The 9,104-nt window shown below is 35.7% G+C and overlaps 1 long non-coding RNA gene across 1 annotated transcript; it reads left to right on the top strand.

Moving 5' to 3' along the window:
• The first annotated feature begins 378 nt into the window (after positions 1-378).
• Positions 379-8,819, top strand: LOC142600749 (uncharacterized). The gene is made up of 3 exons (XR_012834312.1): positions 379-452; positions 7,548-7,658; positions 8,694-8,819. It is a non-coding gene; the product is annotated as an uncharacterized LOC142600749 (long non-coding RNA).
• Positions 8,820-9,104: the final 285 nt, after the last annotated feature.

The raw sequence follows: 9,104 nt of genomic DNA on the forward strand, positions 1-9,104 counted from the left end.
ATGTACATACATGTATGTGTATACCTATACATGTGGTTTTACTTGAGTGGGTGTATATGTAGATAACAGCTTTTTTTCAGATGAGCTTATGCTTCAGGCCACAGGAGTGCTTGTGAGACATAGCAGTGCTTGGAGCAGTACTCTGGCAGTTCACAGTCCATACTCTTGTTAAATGCTTAAAGCCTGACACTGCTTCACTTGACAGAATTTGAGAGGGCTGTGATGAAATGCTGCTTGGTGCCTCACTGATATAATTTGATAAATCTTGCTGTTGAATATCACAAAATTTAGTCTGACAAAAAACCCCCACCCCTTTTCCAACGTTAAAAAGAATACTATGGGAAGAATATTCAGAGATGCTCTCAAAATCCTAGAGGAGGAACAACTAATAGATGTGGGAGAAGGCCTGTGCTTGCATACAAGGAACTGAGACAGAAATCCTCATTGACAAGGTAATGCACCACTGGCCATTAGGAAACCAATTATTAAGTTGATTATTTTATGGTTTGCTTATATTGCACTTAATCTTGGTGTTTGGTTATGATTTTTTAATTAATTTTAGCTTCCAAGAGAACTCACAGAAATTTGACTTGAGGTCCGTGTAGTTTGGTGCAGATGGCTACTAGGAATGTTCTCAGGGTTTGGGGTTTTTTTTGTGTATGTTTTTTTCTTTGTTTGTTTGGGGTTTTTTGGGGTTTTTTTGTTAAGGTCACTTCATTTAGGAAAGCATTGCTGTTAATCTAATGTTTGGTGGAAACACTGGAATACAAAGATCTGTGGTCTGATTTTGGAGGTGACATCCCAGCTTGAGGTGGAACAACAGATATATCCTTTGCTATTTTTCTGTTAATTTCATCATGCTCTAGCTCAGCTCCCATTTAGATAGAGACTTCAATGAATATTATTCTATGGAAAATAAACATGGATAGTTTAGCTCACTCTCATGGAGCTCCATGAGATGAGTCAGTTCTTCCTCCTACAATGAAGCTGCAGATCAGCCATGTGAAGAACAGCAGTAGAACAGTAGAATTATGAGTTTAATGTGCAGCTGGTTATAACAGAATTTGGGCACCTAGCCCTCCTGCACACATTTGAAGATTTTAGCCTCAATCATGTGTCAGCATTATCTATTGAAATACTGCTAGAAATTTGTCCATTTTTATCTTTGTTGTGAAATTCAATAGGCAGGAGAAGATTTCTAAATATAGCTTATTTTTTATGTTTTTCTCTCAGGAACTGGCTTTCTTTTTATCAAACACAGAATCCTTAGTAGCTATTCATACAGTGTTTAATACAGATGGTGTTTCACTTTGATACAGAAGTCAATTATATAGCTATTTGTTTACAAACACTGAATTTGAATACAGAGCCATCAACATCAACATCACTTTCTGAGTGTATCACAAAACTTCGAGGAATCAAGTTTGATTGTTTTAAAAAGTTGTACTGAATGCCAATGTTATGCAATAAAATTAAAAATTCTTCTTTCCAGCTTCATGTAAATATATCATTCTTGGAAGGAAGAGCATCAGCAACCTCTTGCATTTGATACTCCAGCATTTAATTTCCATTTGATCCTAATATTTTGACAGTTTCCCTTCAAGATGGAGCAATGCAATAGATTTCCCTAAGCATGAATCCAGGTTCCTACATAAGAAAGTAATACTGGAATTTTATTCTGTATCACCTAACACGCATCACCAAGAATAAGTGTTATTTTCTTCCAGTTTTCCATCCTTTTGTCAAATCATTTCAGCCCAGTTTCAGTGGACTTACATCCAGTAAGGTCAGTAGAAGGACTTTGATGTGTTCTTAACAGATTTTAGAAGCAGATCCTCTCTTTCTTCTGATAGTTAGCAGATGTGGCAAGCAAACGACATCTTCGGCACTGCTTCAGATGTAAGCTTCATTTCCCTCTGAGCCTGAATACCTAGTATGTGACACAGTATGAATTTTTTACCACATTAACTCCAGTATTTAAGACTATTTCATGTGTTTATACAGTTACATTTAACACAGAACAGACTGAGGCAAATATCAGGGCAAAATGCATTCTTTTGCAAGATTACATTCTTGATCTCTTTAATATGCTGGTTACCCATAGGGACAAATGTGTGAAAGATAATTTAATGAAAAGAATTATTTTTCAGTCTGAGCTGAATTTTGTAGAAATTTGGTAATCAGCAAGAACACAAGAATTCACAGATGGAACAGAAACCTTCCTTTTCAGGAATCCAGATGCCATTTTTATCTATTATTTTAAAAACAGTATCAGGAAGACTTACTAAATAAAATTTCAAAGCTTTTGTGGTATTTAGTTGACTTTTAAGGAGATTCTAATACTTTCTGTGACAAATTGCAGCATATGCATGGTTGCATTATTCAGTAGTGATGTATTTTAACTGATGAATTACAGCATAAGACATAAGTTTCATAAAAAGCTACTGATCTTACTGGAAGAACATAGGAAAAGGAGAGCATTAAAACATGCTCTTTTAAAATTACTATTTGTTCTCTCATTTATTTTATATCTTAGCAACAGTGTATGTTATTATCTGGAGTATTTTAATATTAACACTAAAACATGCATTAAAAATATCAAACCACAATTATTAGTCCACTACATTTTGTTATCTTTTGTTATTCGCTGCACCAGTAATTTCCTGATATACTTCAGTGTAAAAAGATTTCTAGTGGTTTAAATTTATCTTTGCTATCAGTAAGAGTTTGTACTCCAAGGCTATGCTTGCATACAGGCTTTGTTCCTGAGTAAGATGAGGTATTCCTCCAAGAAAGGCATGATCCTATGATCATGTGCAAGCACTGGTATATTTTGGTTCAAAAACTACATGTGGGTTAGACTAAAGAGTGGATCAGTTTATGTCATCTACTCACGCAGCTTCAAAGGCATCTTAAAAACATTTTTTCCCTTCCTATTTACACGGGAAATATTCTAACAAGAGGTGGCATTTTCAGAGGTGGGATTTTGATTCACTTTATTATGGTGCTATGAGATACTTTGTGATAAAGTGAAACATGTTTTACCTTGTAGTGACAACAGAGCTGCTATATTAAGGTGGTCTCTAAGAACTAACGATTAAACGTGAATACTTTTCAAAATATTTTTTGTGTAGGGAGAAAAATTACTATTGGTTTTAAGTTTTAGAATAAAAGACATAAGATACATAATGGTTTAAGAATATTTGTTTGGTTGGACACTTATTAAAACCCTCAAGAAATGTGTTAAGCTGTACAAGTAGTTTGCATACTGCATGCAATTTTGAAAGTATACTTTTCTTATTAGAGGACAGAGCAAGTGGTAAGATAAGGAAAGCTTCCTAACATATTCTGAAGATAAAATATTATGCATTATTCTAAATGTGTGACAGTTCCCAGGTACTTAAGATAGTGCTAAAGACTATAGATATTACTGCAGGTTTATTACTGATACAGATTAAACAAATAACTAATATAAAATATTACTCTTTAACTATTCCAAATGGATAAAAGCTCAGTCATTGTTTTCTCTCTCTCATGAGTCCTGACCTTGAGTCAATACATTCTTGGTGCAAAAATAAAGAATTAAAAGCTGCATTTATTTAAAATGTTCTTCATATATTAAATGGCTTTACATACGAAAGAAAATCTGATTGAGCAGTACCATCTCTAATATGGAAGCCAGTATTTTCTCTTAGTGTAAAATCTTATTTTGAGGCATTTTGTCTTCAACCATTTGGCCTAAAGTTTTCTAACCCTAAGATTGCTTCACGCAGTCTCTGGACTGCATTTTGGATGAGATATTAAATCAGAATCACCTGACATAAAAGGAAAAAAAAAGAATAAATTCTTCTGTAATATTAAAAAAGAATGAAAATGCACTGAAATTTTAAAAATGTATTTGCTTTTACTGAAAGAGAGTTTTCTGTGTGTTGAAGGGAAAACCAACTTAGCTATGAGGAAACGTTTAGTGAGGAGGAGTCATGGAATACTGCTCAGGAATGTGGGCAGGTGAAACTGGAACTTGGGACAAGGAGAGGCTGGGACAACAGCTTTGAGGGGCTCAAGCTGGAACATGGAGGGTGACCTAGGTTTTTCCTCAGGGAAAAACAAGGCAGAAATCTGTCCCAGTAAGGGAACGTACCAACAGTGTGTTGAATTAACTATGAGGTTTCCAAATCTCACTATTGCCTCTTATTAGCAGACAGGGAACCCACTGCTAAGGTCGCTCATTTCTCTGCACTTCTTTACTGAGCAGAAGATAAGCAAACACTGCTACCAGCTCTCCTGCTTGCTCAAGTGGTGCGTTGGCTTTAGAGTTTCCAGCCCTGGCTGTAGCCTGGTGGATTGCAATAGGTTACCACCTGATCTAATGTTGTTTGAATTTGCTTTTTAAAAATAAGGGATTAATGAACAAAAATTTACTCCTGAGGTTGTAGGCCAAGTATTTCGACGTTGCTAAAAATGAAAGTGTTAGTTGCCTGTGTGTTCTTACTTCATTACCCACAGGCATAAGCTTTATGATTGTTTTATTATATTTTACTATGTGTCCTATAGGACCCCAATCAGTTCTTTATCCACTGTGGGAAAGTCTTTATTATAAAGCCACCGCTTCATTTTTTTGCAGCCATTGGAAAGCATGCAGGAAAAGAAACATGACTCAGTGGTTAAGCCAGTCAGGTGTTTCCCTCAGACTACTCAATTATATTCTTATCTGTGCCAAAGATTGCATGAATTCACATCAAATAGTTTACAGGGAGTCACTTGGTGAGGTGCTTGGTTTTGTCTGCTTAAGGGAGATACTGGGTCACAGTTGCTGCAAGTGAGATCGGTGGGGAGCTGTGCTTTGAACATTAAGTACCACAATGCTCTAACTATTCTGAAGAAGAAGAAGAACCAGTTTTGCACAGGCACACTAGGTAAGTAGATTTGTGAATACCATTTAAGGTCCATCCACTACTGGAAACTGGCACAGAGATTTTCATAAGCCTTTATTTTACATGCATGCTGTAAAACTAAGCTAACAGCTGTAAAACACTTAGGTGTTTAATGGTGAAACACATAAAATAGTATGTGAAGTATTCAGTTCTACTGTGTATCCTCACCAACAAGAAAAAGAAATGAATTGGGAGAGGGTGATTTTCCTGGCATGTAATTAAAGAGAAAGGAAAATGAAGCAATTTATTTAAACTGATAGCCCCTGGAGTAATGAGAGCTTAAAAAAATCTAAGGATCTCAATCTAGTAAGACTTCTCTACTGTGCTTTTATTTAGATCAGAGGTGAAAGCTATTTTATTTGCCTGCTGAAGTAAAGACTTCTTCGTTTTAGCATGTCACCATGAGAGATAAGTTTATACAAGGCTTGCTGTAAATCACAGCCTGATTTTACAAATCGGACAGCTTTAATGTTAGTGCACTGGATACCACAGCCTTGAAAGGATTTAAGCTGTTCTTTTTTTGATAATATAATTTAGTGTTCTGATATGAGACTCTCCGATTTATGCTTATTTTAAAATTACCCCAAGACACCTGGTGAAACAGTTTCCATTTCAGCTTACTTGAACTTTAAAAGGCATTATATGCTGGATGTAATAAAAATCCAACATTACTCCTATTTTCATTCTTCATAACTTTCACAAGTTGTGACCTATATAACTGATTTTTATTCATTTAAATAATTTCAAAATGAAACTCAAAATACAACAGGAGGCAGAATGAAATGTGACAATTTTTTTAAAGTAGTAATTATTTGCCTTTTCAGATAACTCTCTTCACAAAATAAAACAGAACAGTTCTAACAGGGCAGAATATACATATCTTTATAATATGAATATGAATCTCCCAGATTTACAGTAATTAGGTACTGGACATGAAGTTATTGAGTCAATACTTGACTCAAACTGTACTAATAAAAAATAATTGCTTTCTGAGAAAGGATTTCATAATTTATGAACATAAAGTTGGAAGCGTCCTCAGTTTCTTCAGTAGGAGCAAAAGACTAATGACATTGAATAATCACTTTCTTTAAATTTTTGAACTAAAATTTTTTGTGCTAAGTCCTAAAAGCATTCCTTATTTTTCTGCTGTGAAAACATTCCTACATTTCTGTTACCTTATGTGGACATTCTAAGGAGAGATTATGTCTTGCACCAGACTGTCTACACATTCCTTCAGTTTGAATTCAGGGATAAAGCTCATGTTAAAAATTCAATTGCCAATCTTATAAAAAGTGGATTGTTCCTTCTTGAATTTATACCTCCCTAACTTGTCTGCATCACAGTAGCCAACCTTTCTGTGGGGGCTTAACATAGTGGTGAGGTTTGAATTAGGGGTAAAGTGCAAGTATGATTTCACAATAGCAGTGATCCCTCTCCTGCCCATCTGAATACTGCATGCAGCTGTTGCCATTATCTTGTTCTGTTGAAAAACAAGTAGTTGTTTGTGGGGCTATCAGTCCAACCTTTATCTTAAGAATTAAACATGCTTTGGTGAGATCTTGAATCCATTTGTGTAGCTACTTTAATGCCCACCAGCTACTCTATCTAACTTAAATATAGATGCTAAGACATCTAGTTTATGTGAAACAGTTGTTCCAGACTCTACTGAAGGCTAAATTTAACATTGGTTCCTTTTTTATCACATGTGTGATCTAGGCCTTATTTGCAGTAGTCATCTCTAGAATGAAAGAAAAGGTATATGTATATTAGAGATGCAGACATCCAAAACTGGTCCAGTTTTCAAAAACCTGTAATCAAATATATTCCTTTCAAAGACTGTGTTCTAAGCAACACATTTTAAAAGGAATATGTTTACGAGTACTTTGGAATTGTTTTCTTAAAACTGCAAAGGAACTGTGCATATGAGGGCTAAGACAATTGGAAAGCAGAAGAATTGAAAGTTAAGGTAGCGTGGACTTCAGGCTTTCTACAGTGCCAAGCCACAAATTGTCAGAGAATACATCAAGCAAAACTTAGCAGAAATTGTGTGAAGATGATGAGCATGTTTTCATTTTTGTAACTAACTTATGAATATTTAGTTAGTGACTTTCAGAAGATATGTAGAAGAATAAAAAGAAATAAAATTAGTTAACATACAAGTCATAGTCTAAGTCACGTCAGTGGCCATATTTAGATGTTCAGTTTGACTTGAACTTTGATTTTTATTTAGAATTTCTTCTAGGATGTGGGCTTGATATTTCAAAAGATGGAGAGACTTTGCTTTGGCTGCAATAATAATGTAAAATAGTTTACCATTACTTATGTTATTTAAATATTTTACTTGATTTCCATTCCAAGATGAAAGTTCTGGTGAAACTAAAATACATGCTGGGGAAGTACAGAGTTCTCCTGAAATGCTGAGTTCTTCTAGGATTGAGGATTTTGGGGAAAGACAGGGGAAAGCAAGAAGATGAAATATGAGACTTGTATTTTATTTTCCTGTAACTTTTCAAAGAGAGTAGTACTATATATCCAAGGAAGATTTTTTTTTTAAATTCTCTCTCTTCAAGGAAGAAAATCTCTGCAAAATTATTTCTTTCTTTTCACATCTAGATCTTCTGAAGCAGAGGTATTGACGGTTGCTAAACAGTTAAAAAGCTATTAAGCTTCTGCAAAGTATGAGCACTTTCTGAATTGGAGGTTCAGAGGACTGCACTCTCAAGGGTAAGCAGCCCCTTCAGGGTAGTAGTAGTCCTTCCCCTTGATAGCGATCACATTGTCATTAGCACTTTTCTCACAGTTTTTAACTCATTTTAGGATAGACTGGTGGACTAGGGCTGGTTAATGGTTAAAACTGAACTTATTACAGTACCAAAAGGCAAGAAGCCAGCTGTAAAGTTGTGGTGAAGCTTATCATTGTGATGATAAATATCATTATCATCTTTCATGTATCAGTGAAATACTACAGAAGAGTGTGACACAATGAAATATTTCTAAGCATGTCCCACACTAGGTCTTTGCACTTTTTAATTGATTTTCCCACCTGTTCAGCTATGCAATAGTTTTTTTGCACTCTAAGCACTTTAAGTGTGGAAATATTTCAGTCAGCCTAATCTTAGGCGCAGTTTTACAGAACATCCCTCCATGCTCGGCCACGTGTGCATTCTTTGCTGTTGATGCCACATGCCTGCACCATACGTGTATCTGTGTCCTGTACTAAGGTTGGGGACAGAGCCCAAGGGCCAGACTCTGCTGCTTTGTGGAGGTGTCAGAGCAGGCTGTGCATGAAGGCAGTGAATCACATCGGGAAGAAAATTTCCCGCCAGTTAGAACTGGCACCTGTATGCAGTCCTTTGTCTGACCAAAGCACAGCTATACGCTGGCAGTTTTCAGAGGACATTTGTTGGTTTATTTGAAGTTATACATTTTTAATATTATAACAAGACTTTCAGAAAAAAAATTTGGGGCCAGTACTTTGCCTTTACACCTAACACAGGTTTCTTCATAATAATATCCAACTGTAGTCATGAGAATACTTCATCATGATGCTTTAGAGTGGCTTGTGATCAGATTGAACTTTTTATCTGAATGTGACTTTTTGGCATTCTTCATTTCAGAAAGCATGATTTTTTTCTTACCTTCTATGTCTTCCAGGGCTCCTGTGGGAAAATTCCAAAAGTTTTGTTTCAATGCCATGTTCAAGGCTGTAACTGTACCTGCCACGTTGTTTGCCCAGAATGACTTCATTTTGTTTCGCAGAGCCTGTCCTTCGTCCTGACCCTCACTATTTCCCTGCCTGTTCCACCCTCTACTGTGAGCTAATTACATCCTCTGTATGCAATCAGGCCTTTAACTCACAATTTTTCGGTGTTGTTAAAGCCTCATGTAAGTACTAGTTTTCTCTTCAGTGAAACATAACATCTATTCTTCCCCCCCCAGGTATAACAACTAGATTGAGTCCGAGTACTCCCATTTATAAGTTATTAGGTTTTATTTTTCTCTTTTCAGCAACCTTACTTTCAATCTCATCTTTATTGCTGTGGTCAGTCCTTTAGAGAATCATGGATACTTTTTTTTTTTTTGGCCTAAGAGTACATTGGAAGCTATCAGTACAAATTCCTGCCTGCTGCCTTTCTGCTTTAAGTGATGTGTTTGATTTTTCTATTACTC

The sequence above is a fragment of the Balearica regulorum genome, chromosome 2 (genome assembly GCF_011004875.1).
Source record: "Balearica regulorum gibbericeps isolate bBalReg1 chromosome 2, bBalReg1.pri, whole genome shotgun sequence".
NCBI lineage: Eukaryota > Metazoa > Chordata > Aves > Gruiformes > Gruidae > Balearica > Balearica regulorum.